The following is an 18,064-nucleotide window of genomic DNA, read 5'->3' on the forward strand; positions in this document are numbered from 1 at the left end:
ATCTTTGTAGTACTATGGTGGAAATACACCGAGCACTTAAAGGCCTTTGTACACAGGGTTTTGTGAGGAACAAATTAAGTGGGCATCCTTGGGGCTTTTATGAACTACCAACTGTATACAAACACATCCCCAGAAATCTCAGTGAGAAAGGAACTAGTGGAATGATAGCAGCATGTTCATCAAAGGCTTTAGGCGGGTGGGGATTTGGTTGATGTGGCGGTAGGCTCATCTAAATTCACATCTCCATTCTTCACAGTCAAACACCAATGAGTGAGCCATCTCCCCACACTTGCCGTTCTTCCTGATGTACTAAGTCATGAGTATTTGTAAGTAGTTACATGGATAGAACACAAGCTACTGTAGGATGCTGTTACCCTGTGCAATTTGCCCCAGGTCTGTACCTATCACCCAGTGTTCTAGGTGGGTTGGCCACATACACCTGACATTGTACAGTTCTCTTCAGGAGGTCCCTGACTCCAGTTGCAATGCTGATTTCGTTCTAACAATCCCAGTCTCCTGAACTGGGCATTTGATGAAGGTTATATAAGGATATGCATTTACCACAAGGTTTCCTAGAGCAGAATTAATGGTGACAGATGGAGCATTACACATGTTCCTGGGCAGCTGATATCCTGTGGGTCTTAGGAACACCCATGTATCCAGGAGAAGAGCAGAAGGCATGTCATGTTGTAGAGGAACAATGTCAAGGGACAACATCCTTGCTACCCATACTTTTTTGGTCAGTTCTTGCTCCTTCCCTCCGTGTCCCCCTCCCCTCTGTTTCCCTGAGGATTGGCACTGAGTATCCTGGCCTGCCTCCTCTTCTCTCGTGTATCTTTACAAATCTTGAAACATTTTGTTAAGGACTATCTGTTCAACTCAAAAGCTCCTACTGCCCCAATATATGGTTACTCTATAATTTTATTGTACCTTCGAAAGTATTTTAACAAACACGAAGCTCTAAAATTACTCAAGTCTCAATTATCATAATACTACTAAAATAATCCACCAGGGACAATAAAAACAAGTTCCTTTAAGGATGCTTAAATGTAAATGAGTAGTCTGCAGAGTTGTTGTCAAGATGAGTCTTGTTTCTTGTTTTAGTTATTAATTTGGTAGAGGAGTGTGCTGAGTCCCTCCCAAGTTTGCAGACAATGCTAAAAATGTCATGGAACAGAAGACATCAGGCTGATGGGTAGACGGCAGCAGGAAGATTGCTTAAGGCGGGCTGTGGGTGGAAGTGGCAGATGAGCATCAGTGTGGGAAAGTGCAAAGAAGTGCATTGTGGGAACATGAGGTCCAGATAATTCTCTCCTGGATACTGGAGGACTGGCATCAGGTGGACAATCTCAAGTCGTCAGGAACCTTGAAGGGAACATGTAGATAAAAAGACTACATTCTAGTTCATAGTGTACACAAAACTGTGTTAAAAAAATCACCAGACAGGAACAGGTTAATGGTTCCGTTACAGTTACGTGGGTGCCTAATAATGAGGCAATTTGACTTTGAGGCCTTCAGTATGAAATCTATAAGGACAATCCCCCATGTAACCGGTTTACTTTGTCCTGTCTTCCATGCACTGTTTTAAACATGAGTGCTGACTTCTGTGTAGTGTGGGAAATCCTTCAGCAAGGACAGGCAGGGAGAGGGATGTTATGTAAGCTGGGGATGTGAATTCAGCACAGCATTTGCCTCCGGGTACTGTTGGGCATGTTCACTGTCTCTGTCCAGGAAGTTAGGTTTCATTGTTCAACACAGAGCTGCTTCTTTTGGAGAGAAATGAGAGAACATTTTGCTTTATTTATTTTTCGTGGTTCCTTAAAAATTCATGAATTTCATAACTGCTCTCCTCCACCCCTGTTAATTTCAAGGAATGGGAAGCAAAGCATCAGTTTTGGAATTCTCTTGAAAAGAGGTTAAGGCACCATAAAGAAAAAAGTGAAGTATTGACAATCAACCTATTAGCATAATCCAAACTGAGCCAAACAGATAGTACCCAGCCAACAGCTAGTGCTGCAAACCCCAGTTATCACAGCCACATGGACTCACAGATCACCATGTGACCCTCCACATCCTAACATGGAACATGCCTTACAGTTCCTGCAGTTGTATGGACTCCCAGATATGCGTGCCCTCCTCCTTGTGCCAGTATGGAACACACCGGGTGGTTCAGCAAGGCCCGTTCTCACCCATGTCCCTGACTTCAATCCTGCACCACCCAAGATGGTGTAACACTCATCTGGTTCTCCTGTTTGTGTCTGTGGCAAGGCTGCAGAGAAAGCCTTGAAGCATTTTCTACCTTGAGCTGGAAGGATCGGTCTAGCCTCATGCAGAGTATTTCTGCCCAGGAGACACAGAGGGGGGCTACTTTGAATTTTCTCAAGTTGTCCCTGTAACTGGAATTATGATCCAATACATTACAGGAATCCAGCTTAAATGTATGACTAGAGATCAGATACAACTTCTAATATAATAAAAAATTGGTTGTCACTGGGGTATGAGGCCAAACATTTCAGGATAAGTGTTGCTTTCTTTATTATAAAAAGCTGTGTACTGTTTATTTTTTAAGACTACTCATAGGAACAGGAGGGTGAGATAAACCCTTGAACCAGGTTGCTGAAAAGACTATGTTAACACAAGGGAAAGCTATTGCAAGAAAATAATAGATTGGAGATTACAACAGGGTAATCTTATGAATCCCTACCTATTATGTTTATTACTAAAGCTTCTCTGAGCTAGGACAAGGCAGTCACTACCATTTCTCAAATAAACAATAGTCAAATGCAAACAATGACATTTCCTTACTGGAGCAAAAACAAGTTTTGAACAGTGTACAATTAATTCTCTCGTATATATTTTTCTGTATTGTAAATGTTTGTTTAAAAACTCAGTCCAAATTCAGTCAACTTGAATGTGTCACTAGGTCATCTCTAGTATTCTGGAAGCAGGCAATTCTGTTGCCTGAAGTTGGTGACTATATAGTAAGTAAGGGATATTATGGGTCTAAGATATGTGACTTGAGGTATTTGCATTAAAATGAACAATATATAGACAGATATAGCTTATTTTGATATAGACACTACTGTATAATGTCATTCAAAGTAAACAGGAGCTCTTGGATTTTATCTAATCTAAACATCTGCGGTCAAAGAAACTTAAAACACACACGCAGTTCATGGAGACATCTGAACTCCTAAGTCACCTTATAACCCTGTATGTTGGTGATTTTGGCTCAGGACTTTTCTCCAGAAAACACCTCGCAGATTCATGTTTGCCCATTGCTCCCTAGGTAAGAATGTGAATGCAGGGACTGGAGAGGTGGCTTTAGTAATGAGGAATGTATACTGCCTCTTGCAGAGGACCCAAGTTCTATTCCCAGTATCCATTCCTGAGGTTCACAGATTCTTATATCTGCAGCTACATGGATATCTGATGCCCTCTTCTGGCCTCTACAAGTATCTGTGCTTATGCACACATACACAGATAAAAATATACACATAATTTTAAAATAATAGAAATAAATCTAAAAATATAGAATTTAAACATTAAGCTTGGTAGTATAGATTACAACGATAAATTTCAACATCAAGGAATAAATACTTGTTCTTCATGTAACCTGTTGGACTCATTTCTTTCACCATGCAGGCAGGCAGGCAGTCTACATTTTACGCCTTTACTCTGAAAATCACAAAATTTGGAACAAGTGGCCTTGACTATAAACTTTGTGAAATCAAAGTAAGAACCTGCCTTCCTCTGGAAATATCAATAAATGTTCTTCCCAACACCATGACCTTCCCATCAAGCTCAGTGTTAGACTCAAAAGTCCAACACTGCAAAATAGTCACCTCACTACATGAACAAACCTAAAAAAAAGTCCAAAAAACCAAAAGCCAACTAGCACGTATCCTACCCAACTGTGACAGTGCTACTGGACTTCTTGATTTTTTTTCCCCCTCTGAAAGATTACTTGTTTGGATGCAAGTTTCATTTCTTACTTCTCCAGCACCTTTATAGAGATGACAAATGGACAAATAACTGTTCTTCTACTGCTGCTTTGCATAATGTATTATTTGTGAAGTTGGACTTGGGTGTATTGTGATCTGCTGTAAGTAACCTATTGGAGTAAGTCGGTGCTTTTACATGTTTTGTGGAAAAGTTTTATACACTAACATTTAAGAAGCCATAGGGATGGTTTACATAGAAACTGTAAGATATGCACTATCCAGCTTTTGGTTTTTGGAAACAAACAGTCTTAGACAATGCAATAATTTAGTCTGTGAGCACACCGCTTTGATCTCTATTATTCAAGCTTCCAAATTTCCTATTTGACCTTCATTTTTTTATTTGTTATGACTTCTCATATAGATGCCACCTAACATGTCTCTACCTGGTCCAGGTCCATCAGAGCACACAGGAGAACCTAGGAGCAACTCATGAATATTTTTGGAAGCATTTGCATGAAGAAAGGATGCTTGGGCTGAGACAGAAAACATGCAGAAGGGTTGACAAAGGAATGCAGTTGAGTTGAAGGTGTTGGTGTGAGTAAAGAGAGAACATTCATGCTTAAAGAAACAGAACAGAGAAGACTCGACTGCAAGTGGAGCCATGCAGCAGTTCAGCTCCAAAGCAAGAACCTGTTCTTATGCTGAGGAAGACTGCAGACCACTGACATCTTTCAATGTGGAAGAAACATCTACTCCGTACCTTAAAGAAACTGGAAAATCCCAAAAGCCATTTAAGACTATTGCTTCATGGGAATTTCCATTCCATCACTTCACTGCTACCGTCCAAGCCATTCCTCCTGTGTTCTTTCACAGTTGCTTGTTTCTTGAGTTCTCTTTAAATGTCGGTGTTCCCTCAGACTCTGTTCTGCCCTTCTCCATGCATAATTTGTGGGCAATCTAACCCATCCCCATGCCTAATTCTTGGTATCCACACGCTTGTTTAACTTCCCATATACACATTGGTGAGTCCAAAGTTGTGCTTTGCCTAAAACTCTCCTCAAAGGTTGAGACCTTAAATATAAAGTGAGTGGAGTTTTCTGTGATTACCTCTTGTCCTAGGAGGACCTTATGTCTTTTACTTATCCATAGGAGGTAGGTTTTATTCCTGTCTGTCTAGTCTCTCATTCTAACCTCTCACTTTCTTGGGCCCTCCTATGCTGGCCACACCAAACTATCTGACTTCTTTATTGCTGAGCAGATTCCTTGAAGTAGTTTGAGGGCTTTCACAGCTGCAAGTGGCACTCATTTGACAGTGTATTCTTCATGCTTTGAACATTCTCTCTTTCTCTTGTCACACTTTCACCTCAAATCAGCCACTCTCTTCTCTCTTTGAGGGGTTTGGTGCCTTTCTTCTGTGCCCAGCATTCAGCTTGCCTCAATCATTACTAGTGACTGCAGTTCACAGCCCGGAACCAAGAACAGGTATAAGCTGTCTTAGAGCCTATACCAGTCCTGTTTTTATTGGGTCTCCTTATAGCCTCCTCTACTTAAGAAATAATGAATGAACCAGAAATGAATGTAAGGAGAGAAAGGGGAATGCGTACTGGTCAGTGTTTGTAACATCTTTGGGCTGCTGGTTATTGGTTTTCTTTTTAATGTCTAATTTACAATGACAGTGTTCTGGTTTTTTTTTTTTTTCTTCATGAAATTAGTGGATTTGCACTTGTTTTCTCTAGTGATACTAGTTCTGCCACATTAAGCAATTCCATACTATTTGAATATGTTCTCTTTAAATAAGTGCAAAGGAGCAGGGGAGATAATTCAATGGTTAAGAATGCTTTCTGCTGGAGGATGGCCTTGTGAGACATCAATGGGAGGAGAGGCCCTTGGTCCTGAGAGGGCTCGATGCCCCAGGGTAGGAGAATGCCAAGACAGGGAAACAGGAGTGGGTGGGTTAGTGAGCAGGGGGAGGGGAGGTAGGATGGGGTGGACTTCAGGGGGGGGGATGAGCAAAGGGGATAACATTTGAAAATGTAAATAAAGAAAATATCTAATAAAAAATGAAAAAGAAAAAGGAAAAAATAGAATGCTTTCTGCTCTTTCAGAGAACTTTTTGCAGCCTATGAAAAAAGTAGTAGCCAGGGCCCCCACAACCACATGCATCTGAATTCTGTACTTAGCCCAAGAAGCCTGGGGCAGATTGTTGCCCCCTGAGTCTCCAAAGAACAGATATTTTATCTGATGTCTTGCTTATTGCTTGTTTATACAGCGTATTATGTAGTTCAGGCTGGCTTTGAGCTTGCTATGTACTAAAGAATGACCTTGAATCTCCTCCTGTCAACATCTCCCCAGTGCTAGGATTATAGCTGTACATTGCTATATCCAGATTATACAGATTTGCCCCGGGGGCTTAGTGCATGCTAAGCAAGTACTCTACCAACTGAGCAAAGGTTGCTGGACATTTTGAAAATCATCTAGTTATGAGCTGAGGTCTTAGGTAGCTTAATCTGAATTCCCAAGCCGCAGAAACCATGCTATCATAAATCGTGATTATTAAGTTTGTGGAAACTTATGACATAGCCATCAAAAGCAAATGTAACCAACCTGAAACAAGATTCCCCCAATTTGCACATGGAAACAGACGCTGAGCTTTCATTCTTCTGAGACCCTGCCTCTAGAGAATCCTTGTGGGTTCTGAGCCCTGGAGAGACAGAAGACTATAAGTTAGTTCGGAAATATCTTCTGAGGACTGAGCTACCTCTACTAGGAAATGAAGTGCCTGCTTGCCTAGAGGAGCTCTTCAATTCGTCAAGGACACTCAAGTTCATCCTCAAGTTCTTTTAATCTGCTCCTGCTTCAGAGCTGACTCCCAAGGACCTTGAAGCAGAGCCCAGGCCTTCCTGCTATCTCCAAGCCCGTGTAGGTGACACTCTTTCCACCTCTGCTGAGTCCAGGCCAGATCCCACCCAGTTTGTCACTGCCATCATAATCTTTATTTACTGGCTTTCCAAGGTTCAAAAGAAGGGAATGGAGTATTCCCAAGTTTTGCATGCTTATGTCACACCAGTGGTGTTTTGTTTTGTTTTGTTACATGATAAATTAGTAACTTCTCAGGCACATTTGGTGAGCCGATGAAAAATGGGTTTTCCCAATGCACTGAACAAACACCGTCTTCTGGATGTCTATCTCCCATACTCCACTAGCTTCAACACAGCACAGGTTTATTGACGGATGAGCTGCGAGCTCCGTCTGAGTGATTGCTTCATCCATTACACCATGCTACATTTCATCCAACCCTGGCTGCTTCCATAGCCCAAAGACTTATTGGAATCGGTTGTTTCCGGCTCATAAAATATAAATGACTTAGAGGGGGAAAAGATTATTGTACCAAGAACTCGACCAGCCTTTGAAGCTGCATCCTTAGTTATCTGTTGAAATTCATTTCATATTTCCATCATTACCTCAGTGTGTGTTGGGTCCCACTATAGAGCAGAAATATACAATCTGCTCAGTAAGGCAGTTTGTAAGATGCTGGTGTGAAACAATGTTTTCAGTGTTATGGTTTGTTGACTGTTGCTTCTTTTTCTAAGAAACTACACCCATAAAACAGAAAGTTTGTTCGGGAGTATGAATTCTCAAGTGAGCTTTAAAAAGCAATCTGATCTAAAACCTTAATTCAACCATCCTGTCTATCAATACACCACCCACACTTTATCCACACACCACCCACACTGTATCCACACACCACCTATGCCTTATCCACACATCACCTTGCCTTTATCACTACCTACATGCCACACAGTAGACATGTTAACATGGGAGATTGATGGACTGTCTGAAGCTACACAGCTGAGACAGTGCACAGAAACCAGAAGCTGGGATTGGAGCACCTTCTAGATGGGCCATCAGCCCTTTGTGTCAGAGCCTTGTGTACTTCAGGGGTGGTCACCTTTGCTCTACACAAGGAGGCATGAAGGGGTGGAGGATTTCATTGAGACACTTGCATTCTCTGGGGTCTAATATCCCTCTTTTCGCTTGGAATTATCTTTAGGTTTGGATGTTCATGTGGATTGCAACTCCCCCCCCCCAGGTTTTGCCTCATCTCCATTGTGTCACGTACACCATTGTGTGTTATTCCTGTTAAAATTAACATATCCCCCCCCTCTCTCTCTCGTGTGTGTGTGTGTGTGTGTGTGTGTGTGTGTGTGGCTGTTTTGTTTTTGTTTTTCAGAATAAGAGTTACAACTGTGCAGTTTAGGTACCCGACTACCATTTACTTCCCTTGCAGATCTCCCCTCGTCTCTTCTCTCATGGGCCTACTGGTGCATAACATGGGAAAACACGCAGTTCAATGCTTATAAAGAGTTCAACCTCTCACTCAAGACTTAATCTTTGCAAGAGTCTAGAGAGACACTCTGCAGGCATGCACAAATAGCTCAGGCATGGTCTCTGCAAACGGATGGCCATAATAGGAAGGCTGTGGAAAAAGCCAAAGCTGAGATCAACAAGAGGAGGTGCGAGATGGATGCAGCTCCACTCCGAGGGGACTCAGAATGGTGCAAGTTTCCAGCAGAAGGTGCCATTTGAGTTGGCGCTCAAAGGATGCGTGGGGATTGATGCAGAAATGGACACACTAATCCAGGCTGAGAGAGTCATATACAGAGCAGGGCAAGAAGCAGAAGTAAAACTTAACTATTGTTCCTTTAACAGGCTCTGTGTGCTGGGGTGCTATCCTGCTTGGTTCTCTGCTGGTAGACCTGGAGCTCAGCTGGCCATGTAAATGCAATTCCAATTTCCATCTCCCGCCCCCCCAAAGCCTTCTGCCTTCCCAGCACATATTTCTGTGTTCTATGGATACTGTCTAAATCTATTCACAAACACTCTGGTGTTCTTAATCACACCAAAGATGAGGTGCAAGTGCTGAGGTTGAGCCAGGGTAGCCAGGAACTGGGGAACAGAGTAGAAATCAGTATAGGAGTCCCAGGGTTGTGGTCTATCCTCACTGTAGTGAAGAAATGAGGGTGGATGGGAGGGGAGGTAGGATGACACCCTACCCACTGTGCCTCTATCCAATTCTATGTGAATCTAGCTGGAGTCAACTCTTCTTGGATCTTTGCATTTGCTGGACATAGCCAACCTGAGTGATTTAAATTACCTTTTCCTTAGGAGCCATTCCAGGTTGGACAGCATTAGCCCTGAGAACTTTTCCATATACACTAAGAAAGAGGCACTGAGAAAAGATTCTGGACTTACTAACACTGCATACTGTCAATAAATAATTACTGAATGAATTTACAAGAGGCTCTTGGAAACAAACTCCTACACTGCCGTCTAAAGAATCATGCAAACAGGAACTGAAAAGCTTTAACAAAACAGCTCCTAATTCCATCAAACAAACATGTTCAGCCGCTAGAATGAGAAAGGTCAAATACAGAGTCACACTCCTCTTAGAGGTTTCACTACTGAACGCACAATGAGAACCTTGCAAGCTCTTCTGTAACATAGCCACATTCCCATGAGCTGTGTCCTGGCTTCATCTTCATGCCACCTGGGGCACCTTGCTGGCTCTGACTTTAACTCTGGCATTAACACACCTGTTCTGCCACCTGACCCACTACTAGTCCAGTTTATTTCATCCAAAATCTCAAAGCTATCTTGCTTTAGGTCTTTCATTTTTATTCTCAACTTTCTCTCTCTTATTCTCAACTCTCTGTCTATCTCTTTTGTGTTCTCTTTGAATATAAAGAAGTAGCTATTTTAAATCTAGATATATTAATATGTATCTAAGTATGTATCTTAATTATGAGAATTTTATGATATATATGTATATAATTAGATGATAGAAAAATGGAAACTAGAGAGAGAGACGATAGTCAGTAGATTGATTGACAATAGTAGATGGATTATAGATGAAAGATAGATGAATAGACAGATGGGAAATAGATAGATAAATGATAGAGAGATAGACAATAGATAGAGACATAGATAGAAGATAGATAATAGACATAAAATGATAGGTAGATAAACTATATATATATATATATATATATATATATATATAGATAGATAGATAGATAGATAGATAGATAGATAGATAGATAGATAGATATACAGACATATAACAGACCAAATCTATTGTGTTCATGCCTCCCTTTGGCTTCTAATGGTGGAAAGGCATGGCTTGGCAACACCATCCCCTTGTACCTAGAGACCCTAGGCATCAAACTCTTGTGATACTATTAGGAGTTACCTAAAGGTCCCATGGTCATTGACTGTAAGCAACTTTAGAAGGTCACATGACTTATCTTGTAGTCTCCTTTCATGATGCTTAGGACAACAATGCAATATGAGATGTCCAGAGAAGTAGGTTAGCTCACCACATTTTTATATTAAGCTCTTTTGATGACATGTCTTTCATGATTCTTAGACACACAGTAGCAGATCTGGAGTCTGTGGTGTCAGAATGCTTTTGATATTATCTGTACCAGGGTCCTTGTGCACATAGCCTCAGTCTCACCTGAGGGCAGAAAGGGAAATTCCAGGACCACTGCCAGGCCTAGTGAGGCAGAAGTGTGCAAAGTTAGGCACAACTTTCAGACACTTATAGTCACACTCAAGGGTGGGACACACTTGTCCAGGAGAGTATCTGACACTATGTAATCCTTCACCAGGCTGTACTACCCATAATCCACCACAGGGAGCTAGCTTTTAGATCACCCTTTTGCCTGCCTCAGTGTCTCCCTCCACCCTTCACCCCCTGACACTAAGAATTCTCTTCTTTCCTTTCCCCTCCCCTTACCCCTCTGTACTCAGACATTTAGATCTCTAATAAAATCGAATTATCATTCCCATGTTTTATTTGAGTCAGGGCCTCATCCTATAACCCAGGCTGTTTTCAAACTCGCAGCAATTCTTTCTTAGACCCCAAAATGCTGGTGTTAGAGGCATCAGCTACCATAACCAGCAATAATATGATAATAAACATGTTAAATGAATCTTCCTTTCCTACCATCATCTAATAATATTATCTGCTTCCCCTCCTCCTTTCCATGTCTTGCTGCTCTGCTTCTCCTTACCTCTGTATCTAGCACCGAGCTCTAAGTGGGCCATCTCTTCTTATTCTTACATAGTTGATGTAGAAAGCAGGGAACAGAGCTGTCCCCCTGGCCTTGGTGATGGAGACATCTACAAAAGCCATTGCCTGGGCTGGCAGGTCTTCTTTCCTAAGCCACTCATCTGAAAAGAAAGATTCTGCCTATTATGTAGCTTGAGGGTTATCTTCTTTGATATGCTGCATTTGCCTTTAACAGCAGGGGCATCTGAAGCAAAGATAGAGAAGAGCCCAGCACCAGCAGAGGCTTATAACTCCAAACTTGAAGAGGAAGCTGTTGCCAGAACCCCAAAAGCAGGAGACACCCCCATTCTGTGTCCTTTGGGGGCTTGAATTGAAGGGCCATACTACATGGTAACTTTATAAGGTGCTTATTCAATCACGAGTTGACAATATTGACCAGGGTATGGAGGAAATCAGCACTGATTACTGGAAAAAACAACAACAACTAATAATAATGGGAACTTTTGTGGAATGGAGAGAGAATTTCTTCTTGTGCCTTTTTGAGATAAAATTTGTGTGGGGAAGAACTTAGAACAGCCATGTTGCTGCTTTGTCTGCTGTGAACGGTCACCTTATGTCCCCAAGTTTCTTTTTCTCCTAAGGTTGGGCACAGCAGATGCTGGATAAATCAAGACAGACTCCACATTTTACGTCCCTCAACTCCTACCCAACACACTAGCCCGGCAGAAATCTGTGCAGTTTTTCAAGAGTGCCCTGAATTTGCACATATGGTTTTGACTTGACGTCCTAAAATATCTTTGCCTCTTTTATTTGACTATTTCTTACTTGGTCTTTAAGATATTGTTGAAGTGTCCTTCCCTTTCTGGAAGCTCCCAGCACCCCTCCCACCCCAGCCTGTCCTCAGGATCTCTGGCATCTTTTGCAGCTATTACCATGTTACGCCGTTCCTACAGTTAAATTTATGCCCATCCAACTGGACTGTGAACTCTATGAGGCCACTGTGTAACTCACTCATTACCCTATCCTTGGAAAATCTTTGTTTTTTTTTCATTCCAATTTTATAAAATACACATAAAATGAAACTTGCCATCTCAACCATTTTTGCATGTACAGTAAGTCTGTTCATGGTGTTCCACAACCAGCTCTCAGAATTTGCCCATCTTTCAATGCTGAAGTCCAATGCCCATTAAAAAGAGTTCTCCACTGCCCTTTCCCCCCAACCCATGGAGCCATTTACTCTCTGCAGAGTCTACTAAGTATCACACATGAGGGGAAACACAGTATATGTACGAGATTGGTTTGTTTCACTTAGCAGGTGCACCAGAGTCACATCTGTTGCTGTGTACACCAAACATTAAAACTGTCTTTCTTTCATGACATCATGGTCATCATGGACCACAGAATGTTTTTCTACCCATCAGCAATGGACACTTGAGTCAGTTCTGTTCTTGACTATTTGACCAATGCTGCTCAAAAGGACATCTTCAAAATGTAATTTCAATTTCTTTTAAAATCAAATTGTGCTGCATTGCAAGTCTCTTTTCAAAATTTCCAAATGAATAGTTTCACTATTTTCCCCAGTAGGTGCAAAAACTTATATTTCGTTAAAAGTATGGAAGATAAAGGTGAAAAAATTATCCAGCAGTTGGGAGCGTTTGCTGCTTCCTGAGAGGATGCAAGTTCTGCTCCCTGCACCAATGTCAGGTAGCTCATAGCTACCTGTAACTTCAGCTACAGAAAATCCAGTACCCTCTCTGGCCTCCTTGAGAATCTGTATATATGTTGCATGGTTGCCCACAAATAATTGATTTAAAAAGTATATATGTTCCAATTCGCCCGCACAGTTACCAGCACTTGGTAGTTTTTATAGTAACTAAGCTAATGGGTATGAAATATGTCTGAAGGCATTTTAAAAGATGATGAATGAGGATTATAGATAGACTTGAGGTTCACATCTGGTGATGTTCAGGTGTCTATTTTCCACATGGGCAGAGGATATCAAAACGGCTGACCAAGGGCATCTGGCATCCTCTGTGTGTTGTAAACCTGGCACCCATATTTGTCAGGTCAGTATCACCATAAATTCTAAGGAACCATAGTTAACCTAAGAAAATGGCCGTCCCCTTGCCAAGATAGGGAGGCATGAGTTGGGGGCTTCTCAGCTGCAGACCTGTGTGCTCTGCAAGGCCTCTCTTCTTTATGTGAATATTCCTGAACTCCAGCACTCCATGGTGTGAGTGAACCTCGCCAGAAAGTAAAAGTTAGCAATTCAAGCCCTGTTGCCTCTCCTTCCCTCAATCTCAGTACATCGTTCAGCAAACTACTACTCAGCCTCCCTCCTTCCACATCTTTCAGCTTTTCCTATGACCAATATAAAGTAATACAATCCTTGTTTGCCATAGAGCACACTGCACCCTGTACATGTAATTATTCCTTTCCCATTGCATTCCTGCTGTCTTGAGAGCAGTCACATGTTTACACAGCCATGGACTATTCTTCCAGATCATATTCTTCATCCAACACTGACATCCTCTTGGATTCACTCAACAAAAGACGTTGACAGAGCACGTCTGTGTATATAGACCATAGCAGTCTGTCATTTCACTGGTTCTGGACAGTCCCTCTACTTGAAGCAATGAAGTAGGATGGAGTTGGCATTCCTGCACGCACCAGAAGGGCTTGCCTGACCCAGTCTGTTCATGTGACCAACTGGGCAAGTGCAGAGGCCATCTGATTTATCTCACCTTCTGCTCTCTTCTCTGTGAAACACTGACTCTATCTTCAGTTGGCTGTCTATGAGTGTTGGCCAAGTGCTCTCAGAACACTGAGTAAGCCTTAGATTAAAAGGCATCAGTAGATAGAGCCCACAGCCACCTTCCACAGGTGGGTTGATAGCCTGCACATGTCAAGTGGAAGCATGGATTGTCTTTCCACAGCATTCTAACCGTTGCTTAGACAATCGATGCTCAGAATATAGCAGGTGTTTCTGCATCTCCATGTCCCCATGTATACTTAGGATATAACTACAGGCAGAAGGGTGGAGCTGTCCCTCTGAGGGTCATCCTATGGAGATGTGTTCACCTCCTTTTCTCTTCTCATGTTCTCCAAGGAAATCCTTTGCAAGGCTTCTAAGGAATCCCCCCCCCCAGAGTCAATGCTACGGATAGTGCTGTGTCACCCCAAATGTGTGTGTTAAAATGCTAGCCCTTAATGTGGTTGATGGAATTTGTAGGTCAGGATTTACGGAAGTGATTCATGTTAAAAAGAAGTCTCAAGAGTAAGGACAGAGAGTGTTCCTGATCATCCTACCTCCCTTCTCCAACTCTTCTCTTTGCAAACACACCTAGATAAACACAGAAAATTGGAATCAATCTGGAAACCAGGAATAAAGCCCTCATCCAAACCTGATCAAAGAGGCCCTTGATCTTGGACTTCAGCTGTCATTGAATGCATCCAGGTTCTGGTACCCTGTTAAGGAAACCCAAACTATTACCAGTCACCACTGTCTTTGAAATTAGATGCTACCAGTGTTATCCTGTGGAAAACCCTATAGGATGACTGCTGAGCTACTGAGACAAAGGTCCCATCTTATTCATGATTGCAACCACAGAAGCAAGTGCCTCGTGTCTACAGCTGCTCTACATGAGGACACAGAAAAGGTACATCAATCTAGAGTCTAGCCTTCTGAGAGCAGGGATCCAGCGCTGACACACTGATGGCCAGAAAGGACTGAGCTCACTGTATAGCTTCTTCCATGGCCTCATCCACAGAGGGTCCTTGGATTCAGCAGCAACCCACAGCCTCCACAGAGAAAGTTACTCTAAACAGAAAAGACTTGAGAGTTCTAAAGTTTAGAAGAGCCGAAAGACAATGTAATTCTCTAAGCCTTCCTCCACAACTTCAAGGTTAAGGGATTTTCCAAGGTGAGCTTACTCCCATGTTGTGGTAATTTGCTGTGAGAACTCATGGGAATATTTACATATGCGATCCTGCCACAGTGCCTTATATTAGGAAAAGGATATGGTCTAAAGCTAATTTTTATTGTCATCTTCATTGGAATAAAAACAATCAGGAAGGCATGCCTTTCGGTACTGAAGGTCTTTAAAGGGGATTACCTGAGAGGATGAACTGAGGGGAGAAATCCCTCCTTGAATGAAGGTTGGACCACATGGATTCTGAGACGGGATGGAGAAAAGAAAAAAACCTCCTGTGTACCAGCATTCTGCTCTTTGCTTCTGGGCTTACTCAAACATGAACAATTGACAGTGTACTCCTCTCACACTAGTGCAGCTACAGTTGTGTGCTACTCTCCCCAACCCCCGTGGTGATGGCCTGCACCTCCAAACTATGAGCAGAAACAAACCAGTCCTTCATGAAGTCTCTTCTTCACAGATATTTGGTCACAGAGATGAGAATGTTAATTAGAATGTCAACCACAGAAACAAGTTCACAGAGCTGAGTCTCACACACACACACACACACACACACACACACACACTTAAATATAAAGCCTCTCCCCAGTAGATTGTAGTAATTCAACCTGCTGTGAGTCGACATGAGCAATCACAAGGGATTAGCTTCCTCAGCTCTTACACGCATTCACGACCGGCCAGGAAGAACGCAACAAACCAGAATCTTCTGCGGCAAAACTTTATTGCTTACATCTTCAGGAGCAAGAGTGCAAGAGAGCAAGAGCTCTATTGCTTACATCTTTAGGAGCCAGAGTACAAGAGCCAGAGCAAGAGAGAGAATGGCGAAACCCCGTCCCTTTTAAGGAGAATTATTCTCCGCCTAGGACGTATTACTCCTTGATTGGCTGCAGCCCATCGGCCGAGTTGTCGTCACGGGGAAGGCAGAGCACATGTAGTGGAAAACTACCCTTGGCACATGCGCAGATTATTTGTTTACCACTTAGAACACAGGATGTCAGCGCCATCTTGTAACGGCGAATGTGAGGGCGGCTCCCCACAGATCCCCCTTTTCTTTTAATAAGAGCAATAGGCCACCCATATTAATGAGAGTGGAGATAGAGGTCAAATCCCCAGTGTGCAGGTAAAGGAGCCGTACACATAACCTCCTCCCAGGCTCATCACCCAGAGGGGTCCTGGTCTGGTCCCGTGTCGTTTTACCTGGGGAGAAGGACACTTGGACACTCAACCTTCTTGAAAGATGACATGTCTCCCTAGAATAGGCTCATATATGCCGCAGAGCCCTTCTACTGCAGTGCTTAGCCGTGCAACTCTCTCGGGCTGCTGAAGCACACTCACTCTATCCCGTGCAATGAGACTAGCCTCGTGGGGTGCAAGAGCTGAATGGCCAGCGACCTATTGCTTAAGCATAGATAAGCATATATCAGGGGAAGCACCATGTTCTAGAGCTGCAAGTGCCTGGGCAATAACCACCTTGTCTCTCCTAGTTTGGGCCTTAAGCTTACAGACCAACCAGAGAAGCAACACTAATCCACAGCAAAGTGTATCTCCAAATAATCCCACCCATACCCATTCTTTAAAGAAGGAAAATGCTGAGGAGATCCAATTGGGTAATCCTTTGATCAGGGACAGGTCCAAGCGCGTGGAGTTGACCTGAAGTCTCAATTCCCGAAGGGTCTGTTCAAATTCAGCCGTCCAATTCTGTAACATATACTGAGAAAGACTTTTTGACAAATTAGCTGCCCTAGTAAATTTCTCATACTGAATGGAAGTAACGAACAATCCCGGAAACTTTTGTTCACATCCCAGCTGAGTTATTTGCCATAATACATCTAGTTGTTTCTGGACAAGATCTATGAGTTGATTAATTTCTGCCCATGGAGCATTTTTGGGATTGGAGGATGGCGGCCGCTAAGCCTGCATTGGTGAGAGGTCCCCCAAGCTCCCGACAAACCCTGAGCCAGTCTTGTAAACCTTTGTTCTTTCTTGGGGCTATGGCCGCTCGGCACTCCTGTGTGGCTTGCTCATAAATGAGCTGTTTTACCAGAGGTGCGGCTTGCTCTGAATCTCCAAAAATACGCTCTGCTGCCTCTGTCATTCTGGCCACAAAATCTGAGAAGGACTCCTGAGGTCCCTGGATGATCTTTGTTAGTTGTCCAGTGGCTTCACCTGCTCGGGAGAGCGCCTTCCAGGCCCTAATAGCCTTTTCATCTGATTCAGAACTACTAAGAACTGGCTCCTTGAGCTCATCTAGTGATGAGTATAGGCTCCTTCTCCTAGAAACCTCCGCTGATTGATCTTTTTTCTTTTCTTTTTCCTTCTCCTTCCTTCCAATCTCTCCCCAGGTATTCTTACCTGACCTAAACTTTTCCTCGGGTTCAAGACCCGTGGAAAGGCCTATATACTTATTTTGTGAACCATATTTCCTCTTTGCTCCTACTCTCTCTCCCCGCTTTACTTCTGATAGATTGCCCTGAATTTCATCCAGAATTTTCAGCCCTACCTTAACCACTTGATAACATGTGAAAAGGAACAAAAAGGCTCCTAACACTAGAGAAAGTTCAAGGTCAAACATACCTTGTAAAGCTATTTCCCACTTTACTTCTGATAGACTGTCTTGAATTTCGTTAGAAAGTTCAAGACCAGACTTACCTTGTAAAGCTATACTTACGGGTACCCTGTTCCCCAGCTGAAGAGTTCTGAATTCACGCAGTTGAATCCTTCTCAACAGTCTGTTTTACGGGAACACTTTATTACCACCGTTCCCCAGCTGAAGAGTTCTGAATTCACGCAGTTGAATCCTTCTCAACAGTCTGTTTTACGGGAACCTTTATTACCGTGACCTGCAGTTCTGGTTCCGGAATGAGGGAATCTTCCTTGCGCCGGTGATGGTAACCGTCCCGGGTTTTCTTGTCCCGGGTTTTCTCGTCCCAGGTCTTCTCGTCCCGGGTCTCAGCACCAACTCTTACACGCATTCACGACCGGCCAGGAAGAACGCAACAAACCAGAATCTTCTGCGGCAAAACTTTATTGCTTACATCTTCAGGAGCAAGAGTGCAAGAGAGCAAGAACTCTATTGCTTACATCTTTAGGAGCCAGGGCGCAAGAGCGCAAGA

The 18,064-nt window shown here is 42.9% G+C and overlaps 1 long non-coding RNA gene across 1 annotated transcript in view; it reads right to left on the bottom strand.

Moving 5' to 3' along the window:
* Positions 1 to 1,114: 1,114 nt before the first annotated feature.
* Gm29687 (predicted gene, 29687) overlaps positions 1,115 to 18,064 on the bottom strand; it is a 118,544-nt gene continuing 101,594 nt past the window's right edge. The window contains exons 4-5 of the long non-coding RNA NR_131149.1: positions 6,549 to 6,645; positions 1,115 to 1,365 (exon numbers count right to left, since the gene is read on the bottom strand). This is a non-coding gene — a long non-coding RNA (predicted gene, 29687). The remainder of the gene's footprint in view (positions 1,366 to 6,548; positions 6,646 to 18,064) is intronic.

The sequence above is a fragment of the Mus musculus genome, chromosome 12 (genome assembly GCF_000001635.26).
Source record: "Mus musculus strain C57BL/6J chromosome 12, GRCm38.p6 C57BL/6J".
Classification (NCBI taxonomy): domain Eukaryota; kingdom Metazoa; phylum Chordata; class Mammalia; order Rodentia; family Muridae; genus Mus; species Mus musculus.